A 26,101-nucleotide genomic window follows, 5' to 3' on the forward strand; every position below is an offset into this window, starting at 1 on the left:
CTTCTTCGTTACATTTGTTGTTTTCATAGTGATGAAGATGATAACACAATGTTGACTGCTGTACCCCTTTTTTTGACATTTTTAACTATTGTGGCTGTTTGTTTTGATAACGCATCGGTGACAATATAATGGAATGTGATACGACTGTCATACAAGTGAGAGATTTAGCTAGCTATAAAACCAGGTTCAATCCACCATTTTCTACATTTGAAAATGCCTGTACCAAGTCAGGAATATGACAGTTCTTGTCCATTCGTTTTTGATGCGTTTTGTTATTTATTTTGCCATGTGATTATGGAATTTCCGAATTGATTTTCCTCTAAGTTCAGTATTTTTGTGATTTTACTTTTTTGATTATTCATTTTCTGTTTGAATTTTCTTTCTGTAGTTTTGTTATTTTGCTTTTGATGTGTAATAGCGACATCAAATAACACTGTTGCACACTTAGACTTTAGGGCTATAGCATTGGTTCATTTCCAATTACTTTAAATTATAAAGGTCAGAACAATCTTTCTTAATAAAAAAAAATCATTTGCAATAAGTGCAATTCTAAATTGTACATTATATCAAACAATTATTTAACTTTTAACATCTTACATGTGATCATGGTTATAGATTGAACTTCATCAAAATATCACTAACGAGATATTCTGTATAAAAGAAAACCCGTCGCTCTTTATATAGTATATCAAATTTGGACAATAATATTGAAAAACCTGTTCAATGAATTTGATTTTACTTTCTTCTAAGTTAGTGATCATCCTAGCGTATTAAATTATAATCCTGGTACCTTTGATAACTACTCAAAATATATTCATACATTCAGAAAAATCTATGATAGCCTACAATATAATTACAAATAGAATATTATAGACTTGATAACTTCCTGCTATCGAAAAATGTATTACATTGTACTTAATTATTATCAATTTGTCAGAAGAAATATTTTCAATAATGGACAGATCTTCACAAGTATTTCGAGAAAATTATCAGTGACAGGAATATTTCCTACAAAAAATTTCATTCAAAAGAATATGTCAAACAATTCTCATAAAATAAAATAAAACCAAATTCAATTTCCTGTTTCATACGGTATAAAAATTGAAAAAAAATAAACCAATGTTCATGTTTCGTTTCTGAAGGACCTGCACTGAATACGCGTGAAACAATAATGAAATAAAAAAATTACAAACCCTTTTGTACTAACTCTTCAAACCATTTAAGGCTGATATATTATAGTACGGCCGACTTTTAAACTGATAGTAAAAATTCCAAAAACAAATTAATGATGTATTTTATAGACTTCATTTTAATATCGATAGAAAAAAAAATATTTTCTTGTTTCGTTTGTCAAAACGTCGGTATCATCATAATACATGCTTTAATTCCGTAAAACGAGTTTTTTTTTTATCTTGACTTGTTTTAAATATTACTTGTTTGGTATGTATTTCTAAAAAAGGATATTCAATTGAAAATAAAAAAGAAGTTACACATTTTATATTCCGTCATCTATAAGCTGTGAATTATTTGACTTAAATATTGATGAAAAAACAATCAATGACAAAATTGATGACCGTATGAACACTAAACATTATACACTTGAGATAGTTATCCACTAGTAAGGCATGTTAAAATAATCCAATGATTGTATGAGAATGGATGTATTAGTTCGATAAAAGTCTGACACATTGAACTATTAACTGAGAAAGTATGTTACCACCATGCAAATGTTAGCAGATTAGCATGTCATACACTATTAAATCGAAAGTGTCATTCCTTTAACATGTTTTATCTATGGTAAAACAACTATCGTTATTTCCAGTCATAAAACTTTAATACGATATTGATTTATATATTCCTTCGGTGATAACATGAGAACTGTTACAGTTACAATAAAAGTACATTTAATAGATGTATGTTTTTTGGCAACAACAATGAAAATCAATTTCCTTGGATTCGTTTTTGACACTTTACGTGATAACAAAAACACGAGATGATATTCAAAATTCCTTTGTTTACCTTTCCTGAAATTATTACGTTAAGTAATGTTAGTGTTTCAGTATTCTCATCTCATTAAATGTATAATGAATATATTACATACTTCACTATATATAGGAATAATGTTTTATTTCTCATAACCATGCATATCAACATTAGTCGAAGAGATGCAAAAAATTACAAAGATATATTAAAACTCATAAGTCAAAAATAAACTGACAACTCTATAAAACTAGACCCATAGAAAAACAATAGCCCACATTACACAATGTCCAAAAATGAAGGCTAAGCAACACAAAACTACTAAAAATAATTAATAATGATTTAAGGTGCTTCGAAAGGGTAAGCAGATCCTGCTACACATGTGACACACGTCTAGTTGCTCATATTAGTACCAACCAAGTAATAGTTCAATTTAGTTTGGCACATTCGGGAAAAGGGGACGTAGCTAGGAGCATTTTATCTAGTATCTGTGAAACGTCCATATCGACTTTAGTAAATTTTTTTTATTTTTCGAGCGCCACTTTTGTAAACGAAAAACGCGTTTGGCTTACAAAATTTAAAATTTGGTACTTGCTTTGAGCTTATTTACAAACGCTGGGTCTGGCCACTATTTGTGATGGCTACCGAGTAGTAAGCACTTCTGAATTAACATGAATTATTATTAAAATTGTCATAATTTTAAATTCAATGTTTCAGAAATGATTTCGAAATACTTATAATTTTCTTACTCAGAAATATACTTTATTTAGCTGTATTTGGATAGCCGTATCAGAATTGCTTGAACATAAATGCCTTAGTTCGATTGTTTTTGATTTAGTTCGAGTTAAAATGAAGAATCTATGGTAAACGAAATGCACATCTGGTGTACAAATTTAGATTCTGGTATCGATGATGAATTTATTTATTAGACAAATGAATAAATGAACATTGTAGTCTAAACCTTAATTGAACAATGAAGTTCAAACTTGGAATAAATCATTTGTAAACAAAGAGACATAACCGTATAAGAACAAAGACGCTTTTGGTTCTGATTATTGTAACATTTATGCAAACTGAGTAAGAACCTGTACTACTTTTTTTTTAATCTTGTTACGTTTCTATGATTTAGGAGTTTTATAACATACAACTTAACACTTACTTTCTGTGAAATCGTTTGTTATTGTTGTATTTCTCGTCATCCTTTTTTATTAGTATTCATGGTGTAAGTTTCGTTACTATGTAATTTTTTTTTTAATTAAAGGTTACTTTTTGTTTTTGTTGTATATCGGATCTGTAAGTTTAACGATAATTGCTTTTCAACTGTGTGTGGATATCTATGGGAGAAATGGATGTGTAGAAGGAAACTGTTAACCTATCAACGATCCCGGCCTTGTTCCTATTGTTGTTGCTATTTTATCAAGTTTTTGTTTGGTACCCACTTCCTGTGTGTTACTGATTTGTCTTTTCTTGGGTATTGCCTTGATTGTTTCTTTCTAAATTTCTAATTTGTCTGATATTATCGATCGGTCGCAGTGAGAGTGTGTCATTTTTACAAGCACGTCATGTTGAGAACCACAGAGGCGGTTATATTTTGCACCGTGTACGCTCAAATGAAAAACATTTAAACAATAATAGAAAAAAATAAATGAAGCTGTAATAATTTAATTTCTATTTTAATAAACTTTCTGTCTCTTTAATTACCATTTATGAAACTTGCATTCTCATCCTTTATTATAACGTCAGATTTGATTTCTACAAAAAGTCAAACTATATCTATAAATGAAAGGAGTTGTCGGTTTTACGTCAATGATACAGCAAACAATCCACAAAAAGCAACCAATAATCATCCAGAGGGCAACTATGGGTTTTTCGACTAGCTGTACAAACTGTTATTATAAATATGAACTACAGTAATAGGAAGATAAAAGGGAAAAAATCGAAAGGTTAAACAAAATCTAAAACACAAAGACAGAAAAGAGAAAAGATCAAATAAGTCAATGCGTCAAGCTCCTTTCGCCTTTCGTGTTTCAATGCTATTATAAGTTTTGATTTTAGATGACTATATCACGTCAAAATTTCTCTCGTTCATTTCATGCCATAGTAGCTATATATATAGAGTGACAATAAATTACTTTATTTGACTTTCAAAGAGGCAGGATTAGTTGATGCAGATTTTGAAACTTATGATCAACCATATAGCAAAATAAAAGATTCATTAAAGAGTAATTTAAACAGAAATTTATGTTTATTAGTGTGGGTGACCTTCAACGAAGGTAGCAACCTGTCTAGGACGATGTATAAACTATAAATTATGTATTAGATACACATTGAGGTCGATAGCCGGAATGAGTGCATCTAATTAACACCAAGATATTACTGTCAGTGCAGAATGATATAATTCAATAATTTCGGAGGGGTTTTTCAACGATTTGACCATATGCTATTGAAAATCATAATCAATGTAGGTTATCGGATTTCATTTATTTAACATCTTAGTGTAAATAAAGATACAATTTTGCCAGATGAATAGAATATAAAAACTCATTTCTTTACATATTCAATCTTAAATAATTCAAAATTATCATATGGATATTTCTTTAACATGATAGTTCAGAGCAGAATAATGTATGTATGCATTACATGCTTGCACTCTTTGAAATAACGTATTAATTGGTGCAAAGACATATGTCTTATGAAGTCTCTGATAAGAGGGTATGACAGAAAGTCACAATAAAGAATTAAAGGACAAAACGTCAACATATGGTGTTTGGGATCGTTTCTTTTTTTTTGAATTTTTGGCAAAGATTTGAAAACAACAAAACAAACTTTTACATATAGAATACATTTGAGGAAATCACCAAGAGTTACAAATATACCACCATACATTTTTGATAGAAAGACATGCTAGCAATGAGACCTCAGAATTTACTAGCTCCATGACAAAGAAATATAAATCCTTTTTATAGTTCAAATTAATGTAACCTTCATTCAACAATGCGAAGGAACATTTGCCGGAATTGTGAAATGAATTGATTTAAGGAGGCTCGCGGTATAAGATTTTCCGAAAAAAATTAAAGTTTTATTTTTCATTACAAATTTTATTTATTACCTTCAGTAGTTGTTACTTTATCATATGATCCAAAAAAAAAAAAACAATTCGTGTTGGCCCCAGGTGACTTTTAAAATGTTTATATCATTGAAAAAGCTCCAAATTATCTCCCTTTGGTGCAAAAATGCCAGTTTTTGCCATTAAAATTGAAATATCTTTTTTAACTTATCGGTGACCTATATTTTTTATTGTTGTTTTCGAATAAGCTGTACATAAACTAAATAATTGTAACATTTAAGCGATTTCTGTAATTTAGTTCTTTTTTTATTTCGATATTACCGATATTTCTCCTATTAGTTCAACAGAAAAAAAGGACATTAACAAAAATGTATGCTTCTTTCGATGGCAGATTGTGAGCGTAAATGAACGGTGACCCCATTTTTTTATTTCATTTTTCTATTAAGTATAAGATAAAGTTCGTTTATAGAAAAATATAGAGAAATCCTATATTAAATAAAAAAAATTGATTTAGACCCACGAGCCCCCTTAAAACGACTGTACTCATATTAATTTCTGTCCTGTCAATTTTATTACTTTTAAATCTTAGCATTGAATATTGACTGTATAAAAAACAAGTATACCGCTGTAATAAGAGTACTAGACTATGTATACCTTGGAATACATGCTACTTCCTACATAATTTTGTTTTTTTTAGTTAAAAATGTCATTAACGTATACATATATATATATATATATATATATATATATATATATATATGTCTGAGTCAGTGATAACCCTACAACAGATGTATCCATCGGATCGCCATCAATGATGGTGATACATGGCTGTGTACATAATGTATATACAACTCGTCTAAACATCAACTCAACAATGTTAGATCTGTAAATTTGCTTTCGCAAATTTTTGGTTCTTCCCTCGCCGGGATTCGAACCCATGTTACTGTGATATCGTGACACCAAATCGCCTGCACTGCAGCCGTCCCGCTAGACCACACGACCACCTGGGCTCTCAAAAAAAGAGCTTTCGCTGGCCATGTGTTACCTTTCCACGTCAGTTTTAATCTAACGGCGTACTACAGTACATGATATATAAGGCATGAAGATGTTATTGTTATATATATATATATCAAACGTCTGAATAATAGTCAACGATTTTTCCCACGTGGGAGCTGGATCGTTACAAGTAACGATACATGTACACAATAAAATAAATTATATAAACGCCTAAAAAGTGTACATAACAACACCAATGATATAAAAAGGAACTATAAATGTAATTATTTATAAATATTTCGGATAACAGATATCCTTCGTCAGTCAGATTCTGATGTTAAATGAATCATCTTTAAGTCTTCTTAGATTAAACTTTTACTAAATCTTGAAATTTATACAATAAAAAAGGCAAACCGAACATCAGTTAAGACGCTTGCACCATTCTAAAAATTTGTTGAATATGACATAGGTTATATGACTAATTACATCAGAGAGTTCACATATATGCTTTAAATAAAAATAATAATGTGCGATGTGAACTAACACAATTTTAAAGCTTTAACGGTGTCGATATTATGATGTTACAAGAAAGATTGCGTCAATAAGAATTCCAAATAAACAGCACTGAACGGTCTAAATTTCTAAATATTTCAGATTTGACAATATCCAAAAATGTTAGCACTTTCTATTGAGATATATTTGCGATGCAATGCTTCAACAATTACGTGTATATATATATTTTCTGTGACTGTATCTTACATTAATTTGTAGGATCCTTTACTATAGATAATTTAGCTGATCTGTAAGAATAACATCTTCATGCTTTATATATCATGTACTCTAGTACGACGCTAGATTAAAACTGACGTGGAAAGGTAACACCCGGTCACCGAAAGCTTCATTTTATGAAGCCCAGGTGGTCGTGTGGTCTAGCGGGACGGCTACAGTGCAGGCGATTTGGTGTCACGATATCTCAGTAGCATGGGTTCGAATCCCGTCGAGGGAAGAACAGCAAATTTACAGATCTAACATTGTTGGGTTGATGTTTAGACGAGTTGTATATATATATATATATATATATATATATATATATATATATATATATATATATATATATATATATATATGGATAATGCAATGAAATGTGATTTTAATGCGTGATTTTGTTTAATTTAGTCCGAAATATGAAGGTGTCAGACCACCAATTACTCCCTCTAATTTAGAACGTATGTAAAAGTAGCCCTACTCTTACACAAAATAGTGCTTTTGATGTCCTTGTTTACTTAAACTAACCAACAAATTTGAAGAAATGAAACTTTTGTTGAAAGAGAAATATATCTAGACCATTTTGAGCCAAAATTTACTTGTCTATGAGTTTGCATTAAAAATTGAGGATTAATGCGCTCCATAGTATACTAATTTAAGATTTCCAGAAAACCAGGGGTTATTTTTGGAGTACCTCTGTTTGAAGGTCAGTCATTTTGTAAGAAGGCTTTAAAGGTATGCTGAAAATTGGCATGTAGAAAGCTGATACATGTACAATTCAGGATATACCAGGTTTCTATGAAGTTAAACTTAAGGTAAAATTTTTAGAAAGCTGTGAAAATTGCGAAATTTGGTTGAACAGATAGGGATTTTTAACACCTGAAATAAACAAGAAATGATCAAATGTTATATTTTATGTAGTGAGGTGTTTAAACATTATATTTTATGAAGTGAAGTGTTTAAATATAATATTTTAATTTTAACACTGTTTAACTAAGGCAAAATCTCTAATTGAATGCGTTGTACATGTATTTCATTCGACGTTTTGTAAATGTCTTTTAAAATATACTAAATTACAAACAATTTTTTTGTTAATTGTGCTGCAACTAAAGTCTTCAGTTCTTAAGCTAAATTTGAACTTAAAATGCTTTAACATTTCAATTAGGGTCATTTCGATAATGTTAATAAACGTGTTAAGGTTTTAGCTACATAATCGTGTTTGTCACTGCTTACCTGAGGAAGATTGTTCCACAATCCCCTGTAGTGCACCGGCTTACACATGATTTTCATATTCATTTTCGCTAGCTTTTGCATCGAAACTTGAGTGATTATTACCTTTGCTACAAGCATGAAATTTAGCATAGACCTTCCTCAACTATTTCTCTTTCATTTCAGATAGGAAGGCATTTGAAAAAAATATTTCACCTCCGGTAAAATCCAAAATGGCGGACATCATACTTAAATTAGCCTAATATCGAAGGCCAGTAGAAAAGGTGTTATTAACATGCTACTATCATAATATGTGGTACAAACCTTTGATTTGTACTACTTTTGGATATATGATATAGATAAGATGTCTTCAAAAACCCTACTTCCGGTAAAATTCAACATGGCGGATATAGTACTAGAATAAGGTTATTTTTAGGGAGGGTAATTGAAATGTGTTTTAATTATTAAGAAGGGATATAATTACGATACTGTTGTCAAGTCATTAAAGATTGCATATTTTGGCGTTAATATTGAGTCACTGATAAGGTCTTTGCGTCGGAACTAAACACATTTATTCTAAAAACAGTTGTTGGCATGACACGGGTTATGTTCTTCTCATATATGTTATGATGGTATGATACTAAACCCCTAACGGGAAGGATTGTGCCTGATGTTCATATGATGAAATCATAATCTTTCAGTCAGTTTAATTGAAGTCTGGAGCTGGCATGTCAGTTAACTGCTAGTAGTCTGTTGTTATTTATGTATTATTGTCATTTTGTTTATTTTCTTTGGTTACATCTTCTGACATCAGACTCGGACTTCTCTTGAACTGAATTTTAATGTGCGTATTGTTATGCGTTTACTTTTCTACATTGGTTAGAGGTATAGGGGGAGGGTTGAGATCTCACAAACATGTTTAACCTCGCCGCATTTTTGCGCCTGTCCCAAGTCAGGAGCCTCTGGCCTTTGTTAGTCTTGTATTATTTTAATTTTAGTTTCTTGTGTACAATTTGGAAATTAGTATGGCGTTCATTATCACTGAACTAGTATATATTTGTTTAGGGGCCAGCTGTAGGACGCCTCCGGGTGCGGGAATTTCTCGCTACATTGAAGACCTGTTGGTGACCTTCTGCTGTTGTTTTTTTATTTGGTCGGGTTGTTGTCTCTTTGACACATTCCCCATTTCCATTCTCAATTTTATTTAAATTATTGCTACTATCATTATATTGTGCATGAACCTTTCTTTTGTGCTTCTCATGGATACAATGTATAAGGCATATGTTTTTAAAACCTCACTTCCGGTGATATCCAATATGTTTAAATACATTCAAGATTAACACTTCCGGTAAAAAAAACCCAATATGGCGTAAATTAGAAAGATGAGTCCTCAATCCATATCTTCGATGCAGAGTTTTGAATAGATTGATTAAAACAAAATAAAATCACTAAAGCTATAAAAAAAACAGCTTTACAATGACTTATTTATGACCGTAAATACATGTTTATTCACAATCGGAGAGCATATTTTCCAAATTTACAAAGATCGTGGTATTGTTTCTTACATCTGTAATGTACAAGCTCCTGATAAGATGAAGAGGCCTCACAAAGAGTTGTCTAAAAGGGTTCCAATGGATCATATTTTCCTCTTCGCCATTCATACAGCGACGGACTAGTTAGCATAGGAACCAAGACCAAGCTTGTTACTCATTCGCACCCGCCATGGTATATTGCACGTTTTACTTGCTGAAAAAGACTAGACCGAGTCGTGGGAATAGCCTCAATAATTATTTCCTCTTCCAAAAACACATTTTCTCTTGGTTCGTGTACCCCATCTGATAACTTTATTCGATTTTACAACAAAACCACGTACCGTTCTATCAACGACATTGTCAAATCCATATCTGGTGATGTTGGCTGATCAATCGTCATTCTAAATGATAGAGTCACATCTTTAAACACCATACATGTCACCAACGCAGTTCCTTTTCCAGCAAACGTGTAATCTCTCAATGCGTAGTGTATTTGAAAGATCATGGATAGATATGTATCTAAAGCTTTTCCCACTTCCAAATGCAAGCCAATGTTTGTCTGTCCCTATGTCACTGAAAAGCGAAACAGCAATGACAGCAACATCAGTATCGACTGTTCGAGTCATGACTCAGTTAATTCTGTGTTTCACTGCATCATACACATGCATCTTGATTCAAGTGTCAGCTTCTTCACGTGAACCTGATGCTAAGCTTGAAGCATCACCATGTGGTGGATAACGCAGAACATCCTGAGCAATTATTGCTACAACTACTTATTCCTCAAAATCTATTGAGTAAGCTGTTGCGAATGAAAACTTAAAAGTTCTTTCTTTTTGTCGTAATCTTGTTTTGACTCTGGATTCATTTGTGTACTTTTCCCTAAATGTAGCTCTTGCTTCTTATAACAAATGCTCAGGATATTCTTATCTACCTCGAGATTTATTTCAAGTTATCACCATGTTCACATTAAGAGGCTGACAATAGAATCATGGTGCATGTGTCAGATGCAATGAAACACGAACTAAAACGAGTCATGATTCGAATAGTCGTTACTGTTTCGCTATTCCTTGACAGGGGTAGACGAACTATGGATTGTGTTTGGGAGGGCAAAAAGCTTTGGATAAATATATATCAATGACCTATCAAATGCACCTGGCAATGAGTGATTACACACACTTATTGTGATCCATGTCTTTACCAGTTGTGTTATGGTTCTCTGATTTCTTGAAAAGGAAAAACAGACTGCGTGGGAGACATTGATGGCATTTGAAGATGTGACTTTGACATAAAGAATGATGATTGTTCAGCCTAAATCACCGAGGTTTAACTGTAAGATTACACAAACTTATCAGATGGGATTAACATGGTTAACGAATCAAGAAACTAATAGTCCAGTCAAACTAAGATTTAACCTCAAATTAATTGCAACAGAAAATGTTTTAGTTCTAATCTATAGCATTATGCCCTTAATATACACAGAAAAAAGTCCCATAAAATCTAATTTGAGGAAAACTGAAAATCAGCATTTTTAATTTCCTATGGAAATTAACATTGGAAGGGGAGATAACTCCGCAAAAATGAGTCTTTTTTTTTGTCTTTTTAGGTATATTTTCTTGAAATTTAAGTAAAGTATGATACTTTGATGGAGTTATAAGTTTGTTTTTGACTAAATTATATAATCTTCTGCTCATGAAATGTACAAAACCGTAGTGTTATGGGTAGTTTTATTTCTTTTGTGCATTTTTCATTAAAGAAATTGCAAATTTGAAGCTTTGTGACCATTTTGAAAAAATAATGTGAAAATTTGGTATTGTTTATATCTGTATATTATATTTTTTCAGCACCTTACTTGTCTAAAAAAACCTTTAAACCACAAAAAGAAGAATACATGCTTAACTGTTTTTATTAAATTTGAGATTCTTTACCTTGACATGTTGAAAAATTCAATAATTGGTCATATAATGAATGAGGAAATCTAGATTATAGCTTGATAAAAGATATGAAAACACCTTTAGAGTTGTTTGTTATACTCTAAAGACCGCTAAAACATCAAGAAGCAATACATTCTGATGAATAGAAGCGGTAAAGTTGTAATTTTGTATCAATTTTTATTGATATTTCTGCCTTTTTTGCAAGAGTTATCTCCATTTTCAATGCAAATCTCCATAGGAATTTTAAATGGTGATTTTTTTAGTCTCCCTCAAGTAAGATTCTGTTGGACTTTTTTCTGTGTATATTTTGGGTATAATGCTAAAGATTAGAACTTTAAAAAAAGCACGTCCTAAGAGAAACATAACTGCCAAGAAGTTCGAAGAATACCACGCAACAAATATTTTGGAAAAGCAAGTAAAGAATCACTCTAAGTGTTTTGACTTTCCACTAAGCAAAACACCACAATACTCAAACTCATTCTTTGTAAAGACAGTGATCGCGTCGAATCAGCTAGACGACACTGTAGTGCGCGCATCAAGCGTAGAGAGCGTCGTCTGAAATATGCATGTAGCCGCCGGACTAATTATATCTTTTTACGGTTTTTATTTTGTACAGGCAAACTGACAGAACAACAAGATAGAGATGAGGTATGATATATTCTTAATTAATCATGTGTCTTATTTCTCAGCATACATTAGTTTTTTCTCTATTGTCAAGCGGTTCCTTAACTCTAATATACGATTTCACCCGAGAGACGCAATAAAAGCAAATCACTTGATTGATAAAGATATTCATACTGCATTTAACATCGTTAATATTAAACAAAACTTTAGGAAAGATACCAGGCTCAAACATTTGTACGTTTCGTCTTCCTTAGAACTATTAGATACTCTCGATTAAAAAATATCAAAAACGGAATGAAGTTCAAAATTGAAGTGCATTGAAAAACCTTTTATTACTAATGGTTTTGCCAAATACAACTTAGAGTTATTTTTGTCCCCATGCAGATGGAAAATGAAACCACAAAGTGAAACCAACACGCTATAAATATCATGTGATTTGACGTAGTTTCTGTATTACTGAAAACAAATATTCACATCACGATTATTGACTGTATCCTGCTTCGAGAGGACAAATAGTTATCAAATTTACCAGGATTATAATTTAGTACGCCAGACGCGCGTTTCGTCTACATAAGACTCATCCGTGACGCTCATATCAAAATATTTATAAAGCCAAACAAGTACAAAATTGAAGAGCATTGAGGATCCAAAATTCCGAAAAGTTGTGCCAAATACGGCTAAGGTAATCTATGCCTGGGGTAAGAAAATCCTTAGTTTTTTGAAAAATTTAAAGTTTTGTAAACAGAAAATTTATAAAAATGACCACATTATTGATATTCATGGCAACAATACTGGGCTGGTGATACCCTCTGGGGCGAAACGTCTACCAGCAGTGGCATCGCCCAAGTGGTGTAAATTGTTATCAAAGGTACCAGGATTACAATTTCGTACACCAGACGCGCGTTTCGTCTACATAAGACTGATCAGTGACGTTCATATCAAAATATTTATAAAGCCAAACAAGTACAAAGATGAAGAGCATTGAGGATCCAAAATTCCAAAAAGTTGTGCCAAATACGGCTAAGGTAATCTATGCCTAGGAAAAAAAATCCTTAGTTTTTCGAAAAATTACACAACGTCATAAACAATTATCAAACAACCATTGACGTGATGAAATTTTCATGTTTGGTACGAACGGGGAAATGACTTACAATCCGCTTTATTCTAAAGCCGCGAATTTATGATAAGCCTCTGATAGAATCGTTGGAAATATCACTTTTTTATACTTATAAAGAACTATAATATTCAAACACAGGTTGTAGATCGTGTAAAAAGATACAACAACGACAACGCAGACTATGTATTTGTCGATTTTGGACAAGAACAGGACAAAGGTAAATACATTTTTTATTATTCGTGTTTTTAAGAAAATGCAATTACATTGAACGCGTATGAATTTTTTTCACACATAAACAACCACCCGTCTATTTGTATCATTCATGTTATTCAACCCAAACAATAAATACAAAATATATGTATGGTAACTTTTGGTTATCCCCCGAATGGCAGTTAAAACTTTGCCAAAGCTTGGCGTCTGTTTGATTGTATAGTAGGCAAAAATATTCAGCAAGGACACCATTATTCTTGCACATATAGAACCGTTGCAGCAACTGTTTGATAGTTCTGTAGTTGACTTGTTGCAAGATTAAATGATTGTACCATTTTAATTTAATCTTATTTTCCAAAGACAGTAAAAATTAACGCCTATCATTTCGATGGACTGTAAATTATTGGACAAACCTATCAGAGGTAAATCAAACAACAAAAAACAATTCATTTACCAGTAAAGATAATTGCACCCCTCAATGTTCTTTCAATTCAAGGCTCATGTGATAGAATATCTAAAAAAGGGCGAAAGTCATCAAAGGGAATTCAAACTCAAAATTATAAAAAATAAACTGACAACGTAACAGAGAAAAAAAAAGATACACAAAAGTGTTTAAAACACAACATAAAAAACTAAAGACTATGCAACACGAAACCCCACCGAAACTGAGTTGATCTTAGCTGATCTGAAAGGGTAATTAAGCAGATCAAATATGACCTCCATCGTATTTATTTCTAAGTAAAAACCTGGTGTTAAGTTTAATTAGGTTTGTCACTTTTAATCTAGTAACATTGAAATCATACAGAAATCAGTAAAAAAGTGACTGAGATGCATGAATAAGTATCGAAATTGATATTTTACAATGTGTCTGTTCTATATTGTAATATTATGTTACAAATGCAGGTTAGGAGGAAGGTTGGTGACTGTTAAAACGTTTAAACCCGCTGCATTTGTTTGTACCTGTTGGCCAGTTAGTGCTTGATTGTTGATATGGTTCATAAGAGTTTTTCGTTTCTCGTTTTATAAACATAGAATAGACTTGCTATATTGTTTGTTCTTACAGATGAACCTTATGAAGTTGTTGGTGAGTTTTAACATCTCTGTAGTTTTGATAGTTCATACAATAATGAAACATCAACTAATTCGCCGCTTAAAAATCTGATGAACCCCAGGAACTATTTCAAAAGCGCTCAATAAGAATGTATTATTTGCTAAATAAACAACGGGAATCCTACTAATAGTGTGGTGTAATTTTCATTGTTGGATATAGGAAAAAGGTGACATCACTAAAATACTAAACAAACAGACATTATATGTATAAAGTTAACCATTATAAATTAGATGCTGAAACATTGAATTTATGAAGACTGTTTACACGATGATTATTCTGCAGCCAAAGGAAACACAATAAAAAGATTGTAAAGCAATCACAGATTGAAATAGAATCATACTTATGTATTTTTCACCTTTAACTTTATTTAAAAGTTATATAGGCCTAAATTAAATCGGTTAAGGATTTTATTCTTTGAATATTGCATTCTATATCAACACTGATAATATGAAAAAAAGTAAAATTCCAAAATATACCCAATCCCTAATAAATTGACAAAATCAAAATATCGGACAAATCAAATGAATGTAATGAAGCGACATATACAAGATGTACAAGAAGTTACAAATTTCAAAACAATTAACATGATCATGTCAATTAAAGATGATACATTGAAGAAAAGCTAATATGAATTGTTCATTTTCAGAAATAGGAGTACCTGGGCCTCCTGGGAAACAAGGTACACAAGGTAATGCGTATTGCAGATTCATTATCAATTATCATCACGATTTTCAGTGTCTAACGAATGTACAAATTTTCTATAGGAATTTATGCAAAACCACGAATCAAACATCCATGAAAATGCAAATTTAATTTGTTTATGTGGCTATGTTCCGGACCATATGAGTATTTGGACCATACGCGTATGGTCATGACCATATGCGTATACTCATATGGTCGGACCATATGAGTATAATACTCGTTTGGTTATTAACAGGCCGGACCATATGAGTATTTGGACCATATAGGTATATTTATTTTTCCAAATTACATTATAAACGTTTCAATAATACAAGAACTTTATCTAAAAAAAATCAGTGATGGTTTAAAACATGACAATTTTTTAATTTTATTATAAAAAAAACTACGTAAAAATTTAATATTGATGCCATAGTTAGTTTTCATCGCTAGTTACATTAGTGCATGTAGGCTTGGATGACATTCACTTCCACACGGTATCATAGCTTTTTTGCATTTGCAAGTTTTGTGCACGATCTTTTTCATTTACACATTTTGTTTGCGAGTGAAAAACAAGCCTTTTTTTGCAGCTGCGTACAGTGATACCGAGGTCTTTGGCAATTCTGATGTCTACAGTGTTTTTAAGAAGCTCTAGATCTCAAATATCGTAAAATGGTTGACTGCAATACACCATCTTCACAACACAACTTAAATAAACTAATAGCATGCTACTTTCCAGTGACTTCTTATGTAACAGTTCATTAAGAAATTTTTGGAATTTAATTTTTTAGTCGACATATTGCCATTTACTCGTAATAACAAATCGGTTATGACCATCGGTAATGACCATCGGTATAAAATGTGTTTACTTTAAATTTGACAATTAAGTAAAATTAACAATGTGAAACTTCTTATTTTTATTTAGCTTATCTTTTTATTATAATATAACGATAAAATTACCTATATGATAGCGTCTTTTGAATGAACGGTCATACCATATGAAGAGTTTAGAAGTATTAAAAGTAAACTGTAACAGAGTGTTAATTACCCCGACCATACGCGTATTGTCCGACCATACGCGTATGGTCGGACCATATGAGTATATACCCATATGGTCATGACCATACGCGTATTGTCCAAATACTCATATGGTCCGGAACAGCAACATAGAATGAAATTCAAATAACTCATTCCTTCATATTACACATAACATGTTATCTTCATAATTTTTAATGCTGCATAAAATTATTCAAATATTTTTCAAAAAAGTAAACTAAGCAACCGAAGTTAATGTTATCATAGCTACTGTATTCATTTCATTATGTTTGACATTTTGTAGGAATGAGAGGATATCCTGGTCAAGCTGGAACTCCTGGGTCAAAAGGATATAAAGGAGACCCTGGAAAAACAGGACGTGTTGGACCTCGAGGTTTTACTGGGTCTTCAGGAACAAAAGGCCAAATGGGAGATCCTGGAAAAAGCGGTAAAACCGGTCAAATAGGACCTGCTGGACCACCTGGACAAATTGGACCTATTGGACAAAGTGGTGCCCCCGGAATGGACGGAGCCGATGGACCACCTGGTGCTAATGGTTCAAAGGGAAAACAAGGAGAAACAGGACCTCCTGGACCCTCTGGAATCATTGGAATTACTGGGCCACTTGGGCCATCTGGTCCGAGAGGACCATCTGGGTCAACAGGAAAAATGGGAACCACTGGACCAAAGGGAGCAAAGGGATATTCTGGTGATACAGGAGATCAAGGAAACACAGGACCTCGTGGGGAATCTGGACTAACAGGGCCACCTGGATCCACTGGTCCTAAAGGAGATACTGGTCCTCCGGGACCTGCGGGTATTTAGAATTTAAAATATTTGTAGTGCTGTGTCACGCTCAATTTAAAAGAGTTTAAAAGGACAAATAAAGTACGAATTTAAGGAGCGTTTCATCTAGTGTTCGACTGATGTCTTTTTTGTTTTTATATCGATGAATCGTAAATTTCATGGTAGAATGACAAGGGCAAATATGAATAAATCGGCAAAGGTCATGCTTTTGTTATGTGGTACTACAGATAAAAGAGCTCTTATAGTTTTCTTAACATTAAAATAAAACATTGACCTAATGATAATGACAGATTCTTTTCTTTTTAACTTTATAGTAATAAATGCTCATATTAGGTATATCTTATTTTTGGCACAAATCAGTTTAAATGAGGACAACTTGTTCTTAAATCCCAAAATAGATATGATTTACGTGAAGAGACAATATTTCAATAGATAGCATGCATTATGTCTTAACATTAGTTATTTCTAACAAACATTAACTAATCAATGATTTAATAAAATTGTAATAAGAAAACTTCGAATACTGTATTGAAACAAAATTATACAAACCTGCATTGAACTATAGCTTTTGTCGTTAATGAGAAAAAGTATCAAACAATTCAAATTTGTGTCCCTTCATCAATATTAATTCAATCTGCAAACAAGCATTGTACTATACAAATTATGATAACTCATATGAATATTACCTCTCTCAGAACCACGTGATAGTTAAGCGTATGATAATGCAAGTGTATAGATTAATATCTTCCAGAAACCAGTTATCTCTCTAATAAGGGACTAGGGTCACTTAAACAAAAAAACTGCGACCTTACATCGGTCTTTGCAATAACGTACATTTTACATTATCTTGTTTGAATATTTTATCAGTTTAACTCAATGTTGTTGCTATCTATTTAAAAATCCAACCCATATATTTTTCACCTGAAAAGCCCCATGTGTTCCATCATGCCCGGACGGATATTCCTTGTTAGATAACCAAACTATTAGTCCTAATTGTTACTACTACAGTACAACTATAGAAGACACGTGGGAAAGTGCACAGGTTAGTAATTAAACATTATGTAAGTATCATTTATTTTGATTGCTTGATATCTAATGTACATGGATTGAAATGTGTTTATCTTCAAATATTCCCTGAAGCACATGTAAAAGAATATACTTTTGTCTATGTTTGCTTGTGTATTTAAAAAATATGTATAATTTATAAAAAAAAAATCAGAAGAGGTGGTTTACTTGCCAATGAATCAGCTCTTCACAAAAGACTAAATGGCATAGAGGTTAACAATTCAAACTATAGGTCACAGTACGGCCTTCACCAATCATTAAAACCCATAACCGCATAGTAATTTATAAATGAAAATGAAAACAATTGGCCGTTTCAGAATCTAAAGAATCATGGGTAATTTCATTGTTCGTATCCCAAAATGAAAATAACGTCACGTCATTGGTTGAATTTCCATTGTTTATGACATTTTTAACCAATCACGACGTTTTGGTGTACACTTTTAAAAATATTACCCAGGATGCATTAGATTCTGAAACGGCGAATTCAAACGAATGAACAAACGACCTGGTGTCTGTAACACTGATTAACGAAACACAAATCTAATATACAGCAAAACACGATAATCACTAAATTACAGGTGGTTCCTGGCTTAAGACAGGCATGTATAGAATGTAGCGGGTTAAACATGTTAGCGGGAGACCAACCCTCACTTAACCTAGAACAGTGGTGCAACTGTGTAACATTTGAACACTATAAAATCAGTTGTAAAGGACTTAACTTTTTAGATCGATACAAAGCAGAAATGTTTTAAAACAAGTAACAATAGCACTGACCAGACGTGGAAGAATATTAATACATTCCTTCTTCAAAAAACACGATGTACAGATCTGAGAATATACTCGCAGTTTCTGACCGCTTACTTGTTTAACGCCAATAACAAGAAATACAACAACATGTGTTTAGGAATTAAGCATAAAAAACATAACCTAGCTAAACTACAGGTATCAACCGATTCTAGAACTGGGATGCTGTTTATTCCTTACGGAAAGGTTTAATCATTGTTGTCATTCATGAAATGCGACTGTTTTTGTACAACAGCATGGTATAAATAATGAACCATATCATATTGATATTAGTTGTGGATTTCATAATTTGAAGTCTTGTCGGTGATGCTCGACACCAACATGTGGTTATATGAATGTTACACACGTCAATGACCTGATAAAATCACCTATTAATACTTCATTGTTTATAATGTTTTCGAATCTTAAGTCATTTAATTAATTTATATTTGTTGTATTATATTGTGTGTTATAAATGTAAAAACTGGATATGTGTCTCAAAATCACAGGCCAATTGTTCCAATACAGACGGAGCCTACCTTTGGAGGCCAAATAGCGAAGCAGAAGCTGAAGCTGTCAGAGATAAGTTTACTATTCGTACGTTATGAGTGTATATAATTCATTCGGTTTTTTCTAACACAAATGCAGCTATTCATCTACATTTCACCCAAGTTTCTGAGATTTGGCTTCTTTAGATATTATATGTCATTATTATATTCAAATTTCTTTTAGTTTAGTAGCATGCAAATAAACACGTATTATATATTCTTTGCAATGAATGCCATTTTATAACTAAAAAAATCGAGATAAACAGGACCTCAAAATGGGGTAGCTTTTGATTAATAAATGTTTATTAAAAAGACTAAGAAATGTAGTATGCTAATATCTGCCATAGAAAATATCATTATATCAATAGTAAATTGGTTTGTAGTGTTTGCTCTTAGTTTATATGTATAGAAACATGTCAAGTAGACATAAACCAAGTGTGTTAACAAATACTGAGAGACACATTCTGTTAAATTTTAGTTTCAATCCAGATTTGACGGGACCAATATTCCTACGATTAAAATATTCTAGTTAAATGTAATTTTCAAATTTCAAACTTAAGACTGTTAAAAATCATCATATCGCTGAAGATTTTTAATAATTCTATGTCCGTATGATTTAAAGTGTCACTTGTAAAAAAATAATAAAAGGACAACAACGAAAACAAACAGAAAAGGTCAGGAGACATAAGTTAGATTTACATGATGATAAATTTATTGAAAACCACTGGGTCGATGCCACTGCTGGTGGGTATAACCAGCCCAGTAGTTAGCACTACTATGTTGACATAAATTGTCATTGATATGGTCATATTATTTGAATACTAAGGCCTTTCTACTACAGGAATAGATTACCTTAGCTGTATTTAGCCAAACTTTTAGGAATTTTGGTCCTCAATGCTCTTCAACTTCGTACTTTGTCTTGCCTTTATAACTTTTTTTTGGATTCGAGCGTCACTAATGAGTCTTTTTTTTTAGACGAAACGCGCGTCTAACGTAAATACAAAATTTAATCCTGGCATCTTTGATGAGTTTATTTACAACCACTTGGTCGATGCCACTGCTGTTGGAGATTTAGTTACCTGAGGGTATCACCATCCCCGTAGTCATTGGTATGGTCATATTTATTAATGAACTGTTTACAAAACTTTTGAATTTTTGAAACACTAAGGCGTTTCTACCACAGGACTAGATTACCTTAGCTGTATTTGACAAAACTTTTCAACTTTGTACTTTATTTGGCCTTCACAACCTTTTTGGATTTGAGCGTCACTGATGAGTCTTTTGTAGACAAAACGCGCGTCTGGCGTAAATACAAAAAAGATTTAAACCTTGTATCTATGATGAGTTTATATCTTTTTCTCATTCCGAAATTTAGCATTTAGTAAATTTATAGTTAAAAGCAAGCTACTTCATGATGGAAATATCGAAAAAAAAAAGATTCTTCAGTACGAATGATGAACTCAAAGTGTCAGTCTGATATTCAAAATATATAAGAAAAGAATACAGGGGACTGTTTCAATGACATTTAAATTGTTCTTACCCTTCAATGTCTATAGAACTTGAATTAGAGTTATTTGATTCACATTACTTTTTTTCATGATCATATTTTTTTATTCAGTAAGGAACGACATCGAAAGATCAATGTAGGATAAAACAAACAAATAGTTTGGGGTGGGATGGGATAGGATTGGTTTGGGGGTTTGGTAAAATTGCTGCAAGTTTTGTTCATCCAAAATTGATTTTACACATACGATCAGTTCATGCGTTATTCATATCTAGCTAAGGAGTCAAATTGAAGTTCACATTAATACGAATCCAATGAAATCTAATTATTTACTGGCAAGTGAATTGATTTATCCTCAATGTTTCTGAGCCTAATTTGACGAAATTGACCCATACTGGTTTCCTGAAGGGAATTAGTATTTCATTATAACACATTAATGGTTATACAAAAAAATCATACTTTATGTTTTTTTTATATATATATCTTGTAGATATTGTCCCTTTTATATAATAGTCATTAATGTAGTATCTGATGTTCTTTTGTAACATATTTCAAATGTCAAACTTGTAGTTCGAGGCCTTTGTATACAATACACATGATAAAAACACAATTTCATTTGATTTTAATAGTATATGTGTGTTTGCATACTTTATTCATAGTGACACACTCCTATAACACGCATAACAATTCAATTCATATTGCAGAGCTGGTAACAACGTCTGTCTGGACGGGTGCAAATGATCTGGACAAAAACAACACTTTTGAATTTGTCACAGACGGTGGTCTATTTTCATTCACTGCTGTTCCATTTGGAAGAGGTAATTTCAACCTTTTAAGATAAACAAGCATGCGTATTATAAAAAGTGTTTTTTCTTCATTAAAGTAACGTTTTAGTGTTATAGTATTGGTCATTAAGGAATGCTTAAATATAGTTTTTTAAAAGTCTGATTTCAAAGTAAAACAAAATGGGTATCAAAAAGAATTGAGACATAGATCAATTGGACAGTAATTCAACAGGTAACAAAAACAAACGAAATAACTAGGTTTACATGTTGTATGTAAAACTCAATAGCGTATAAACGTGTACAAAAATTTAGACTCAAAATATCTCTAAACAAAAGCCAAGAAAAAAAAATGTGATCCGCATCGACAGTATACACTAGCCATGATCACATGACTGTAGTTTGTGCAAAGTTCCCGATTGTCGTGGTCGTTACGCCCTACATTCTGGTCTGTATAAGTGATTTGATATCTGAACTAGGGATAGCATTTATATCACACTGCTGATGGTAAAAACACTTTCTTCTGTGAATGATCTTGTAATTTAGAATACAACAGTTTGACTCCCAGTAAAGGTTCATAGTGGCTATATGACAAATACGCATTAAACAGCCTTTACTTAAATGTTCTGTTTTAGAGATTAGAATGAAATTCCTCGTCTTGGTTGTAGTTTTCTTTACAATAGATGCAAGCATAGGAAAGAGAGACAAAAGATACCAAAGGGACATTAAAAGTCATAAGTCGAAATAAGCTGACAACGACATGGCCAAAAAATGAAAAAAAACCCACAGACAAACAATAGTACACATAGCACAACCTTTGATAGCCGTGACTTCGGTTTCTTGACTTGAGCCGGCTGCCATTTTGTCTGTATGTCTCAAAGAAAAACAGGAAACAGTACATAAGTTACCGATGGTTATGTTTAAAACAAAGCATGGTGAATTTCAGGAAAAACAAAAATAGCTCAGTTTGGTTGTGTCAACAAGATGTTACCCGTGTCATGCGAATCAAAAGTATCATTATATTACAAACAGGAATGGAACACAAATTAATTGCAAATTTTCAGATCTGATCTGACACTTAGTAACTTAAAATTGTAAACCGCAAAAAGACGTGCTAGTGAGTTGGGCCACGACAGAGCTTAAATGTATCATTATTCGTGATACGGTAATATAAACACCTATTTTGTGTCTATTTCAGTCGCAAGATCTTCATAATTAAGTACATGACACCAAAATTAAATTTCCACGTTCGACACTCAGGTTTTAAAATTGAAACATAATCTTCTAAACATTCCGGGCGCAGACAAGATAACCGTGTTTTCAGTATGTTTCGTGTTAATCTTTGGTGGTCTATGAATAGTTTTGCAGAATTTTGTTTGTCATTTACGTCGTTCTCCTAATTTTACCATGCCGTTTTGATATTATCGTCGACTAATATGTTTGAACATCCCTTAAAATTCTGCGGCCTGTTTTAAGTAGTCAGTGGTATACCCCTGCCCAAGAAGACTGTATTGACTCAACAAGCACCAGCATAGGGTATCATTTGAGATATGTGCACAATATACGATGGCGCAGAGGAGTGTAGTACATTGAGACTTAGCTGGGGAATTGACATTTGGAAAGTTAAAATCGCCCTCCAAAGTTTGTCATAGATTTTTGTTTGTAGTCGTCAATCCGTCTCAATATCAAAGAAAAAGGCCAAGATATGAAGCGAACATTCTAATTTCTGTAGTATCCTTTATCACAAGCTAACTGGGAAATGTAAGTACTGACTGACGAATATGTAGGTAAAAAAAAGAAAGGTAATCTTCAATACATCTGAATTTTGAAATCATAGAACTAAGCAAAACGGTTTACTTTAGGTCTTTAAAAGGTTTAGCATTTCAAATTGCAGTGCGAAATGTAGATATCACTATGTCATGTAGACTTATGCATCATTCGTATCCATTTTTATTATAAACAATTTTCAAGCGAATAGAATGAATCCGATGATAGATGTACATCTATGAAGTAAAGTCACAATTATATGCACAATCTTGTGTATATTTATATTTACACCAATCAACTGTGTCAAAATACCTCAGTTTACTGTACGTTTGTAAAAATAAATCAATTATTTTACTTCTGCATTTAATAAAATAGCACTATTTAGGGTATTAAAATGAATGTTTGCTTCTTTGAAATGAAAACGCAAAGTTTCAATGGACTTTCTAGTTTTGTTATCTTTTTGGGATTTTGTCGGATCCCTATTTCTTAAATAAATCATTGAAAAACTTATTTCGCCTTTTACATAAAATCAAAATAACACAACCTTAAAAAAGAATTACGGACACCAAAATAATTCAACGAAACAATAAAACATCAACAAAAACAAGTAATATCAAGTCCAAATATTACAGGAAAACTATGTCCCAGCCCAATCATGGACGGGACACAACTATCCGGAATATTTTTAAGTAAATGATTGATGAGAAGAGATTTTTGAAATTAAAAAAATATCGTTTTAAACAATATGACCTCATAAAAACATGTGTACATGAAAAGAAAAAATGTAGTTTTATTACTTTATAGTAGATACGATATAATCCATTCATCAGCGCTTTGTTGTATGATGTTTGAATCGGGTAAAACACAAAATATCCCCGTTAACAGTAGTTTTTACCTTCATAATTTGTCATCAAAAGGCTATGAGGATTACCCTTTTTGTCTAATGCATAGAACATTATGTTTCACGTTTAAATAAAACAAAAAAGAAAGATATGCGATGGCAGCTTTTGAATAAAAAGCCAAACTGCATGCCACTTATGATCTGCATTTGATGTCAAATTTGCTGACTAAAAGCTGAAATAAAAAAACTGCACCATACGACTTTTTGACGTCCAATCTTAAATTCAAGTAAAATCATTTTTCTAGGACTGTGCCAACTTTTAGCCGTGTACCATGAAGTGAAATTAAACTCCTTTAATAATCGACTTTTTCCTATTCTGTCACTGCACTATTTGGTTTTGATGTTATATTTGTTATTCTTATCGGATTTTGTCTAATGCTTAGTCCGTTTCTGTGTATGTTACATTTTAATGTTGTGTCGTTGTTCTCCTCTTATATTTAATGCGTTTCCCTCAGTTTTAGTTTGTTACGGTACGTTCACATTCCTTTATATTTGTGTGTACACTTTGTTTTTTAATTTCCGCACTCGTTCCACATATCGAACTACGACACACTCTTTTTCCAGGTGGCCCCAATTTTGTTTTTTGTCCATAGATTTACGACTTTTGAACAGCGGTATACTACTGTTGCCTTTATTTATTCAGAACATATTTTTTTTCATTTGTAATTGTATTTTAACGGCGCTGAGATACTTCACAAAAAGTGTAATGTTTCTGCGGTGCCGTAGTCATCTTATACATTTGTTGTGTTTTCCTCAGTTTTAGTTTTTAACCCGGATTTGTTTTTTTAATCGATTTATGAATTTCGAACAGCGGTATACTACTGTTGCCTTTATCTAGATTTTTCTACTGGTAACATTTGAGGTCCTTTAAGTAGCAGTTTTTTTCCTCAGAATAAATTATACATATGTATCTAATAGACACTATTTATAAACAACATCGGTTTACAATAGTTTGAAGAGCTCCACTCATGAACAGTCAAACTCGTTAATAAAATTCATGAAATAATATGGTAACGGTAGTACACTCTGCCTAAACAGAATGCAGGTAAAAATAACATATCTATGTTGTTGGTAAACGGCGAACAGACACCAAGTGACTGCTTATTTGATTTCCTAGATGTGTATAGCTGAGTTTGGCAATGTTAACATAATTGTACTGATCACCAATACGGCATCCAGTCGTCTTTACACATTTGACATTTTCCCGATTGAGAGGTTTGTTATCTCTCATGTTTCTTCTGATTTTTAAATCTGTTATTTTGTACATAATTTATAATTCTTTGTAAAATTGACAATTTGTCTATCATGTTTTTTAGCTACAGCTTCAGCTGCACAACCCGGTTTATGTGTCGCTATTGGAAACTTCTTTGGCTGGAACTGGGTTCAAACAGATTGTGATGCCAGCCATATGTTTGTTTGCGAAGTACCTACGGTTAGTTTGACATATGCTTTATTAATCTTTTTGGAATCATTTTTGAATATTATATATAGTTTTGTATATATCAATAGATATGAACAACAAGTAGATGCATGCATAGATTTCTCAATCATATCGTAAATTAAGTCTGGCTTTTTGCAAAATAAATGTTTTTAAATTAGTAAGAAATATAGTAAAGCATATTGTTATTAATGATGATATCTGACTGTTATTTATTTCTGAAGGGTTTGTTATCTATAATAAAGTATTCA

At 32.2% G+C, this 26,101-nt stretch overlaps 1 long non-coding RNA gene across 1 annotated transcript; it reads left to right on the plus strand.

Annotated features, from left to right (window-relative positions):
• The first annotated feature begins 19,418 nt into the window (after positions 1-19,418).
• Positions 19,419-25,843, plus strand: LOC143052670 (uncharacterized). The gene is made up of 3 exons (XR_012971200.1): positions 19,419-19,507; positions 21,667-21,780; positions 25,729-25,843. It is a non-coding gene; the product is annotated as an uncharacterized LOC143052670 (long non-coding RNA).
• Positions 25,844-26,101: the final 258 nt, after the last annotated feature.

This window comes from Mytilus galloprovincialis, chromosome 11 (genome assembly GCF_965363235.1).
Source record: "Mytilus galloprovincialis chromosome 11, xbMytGall1.hap1.1, whole genome shotgun sequence".
In the NCBI taxonomy this organism is placed as follows: Eukaryota; Metazoa; Mollusca; class Bivalvia; order Mytilida; family Mytilidae; genus Mytilus; species Mytilus galloprovincialis.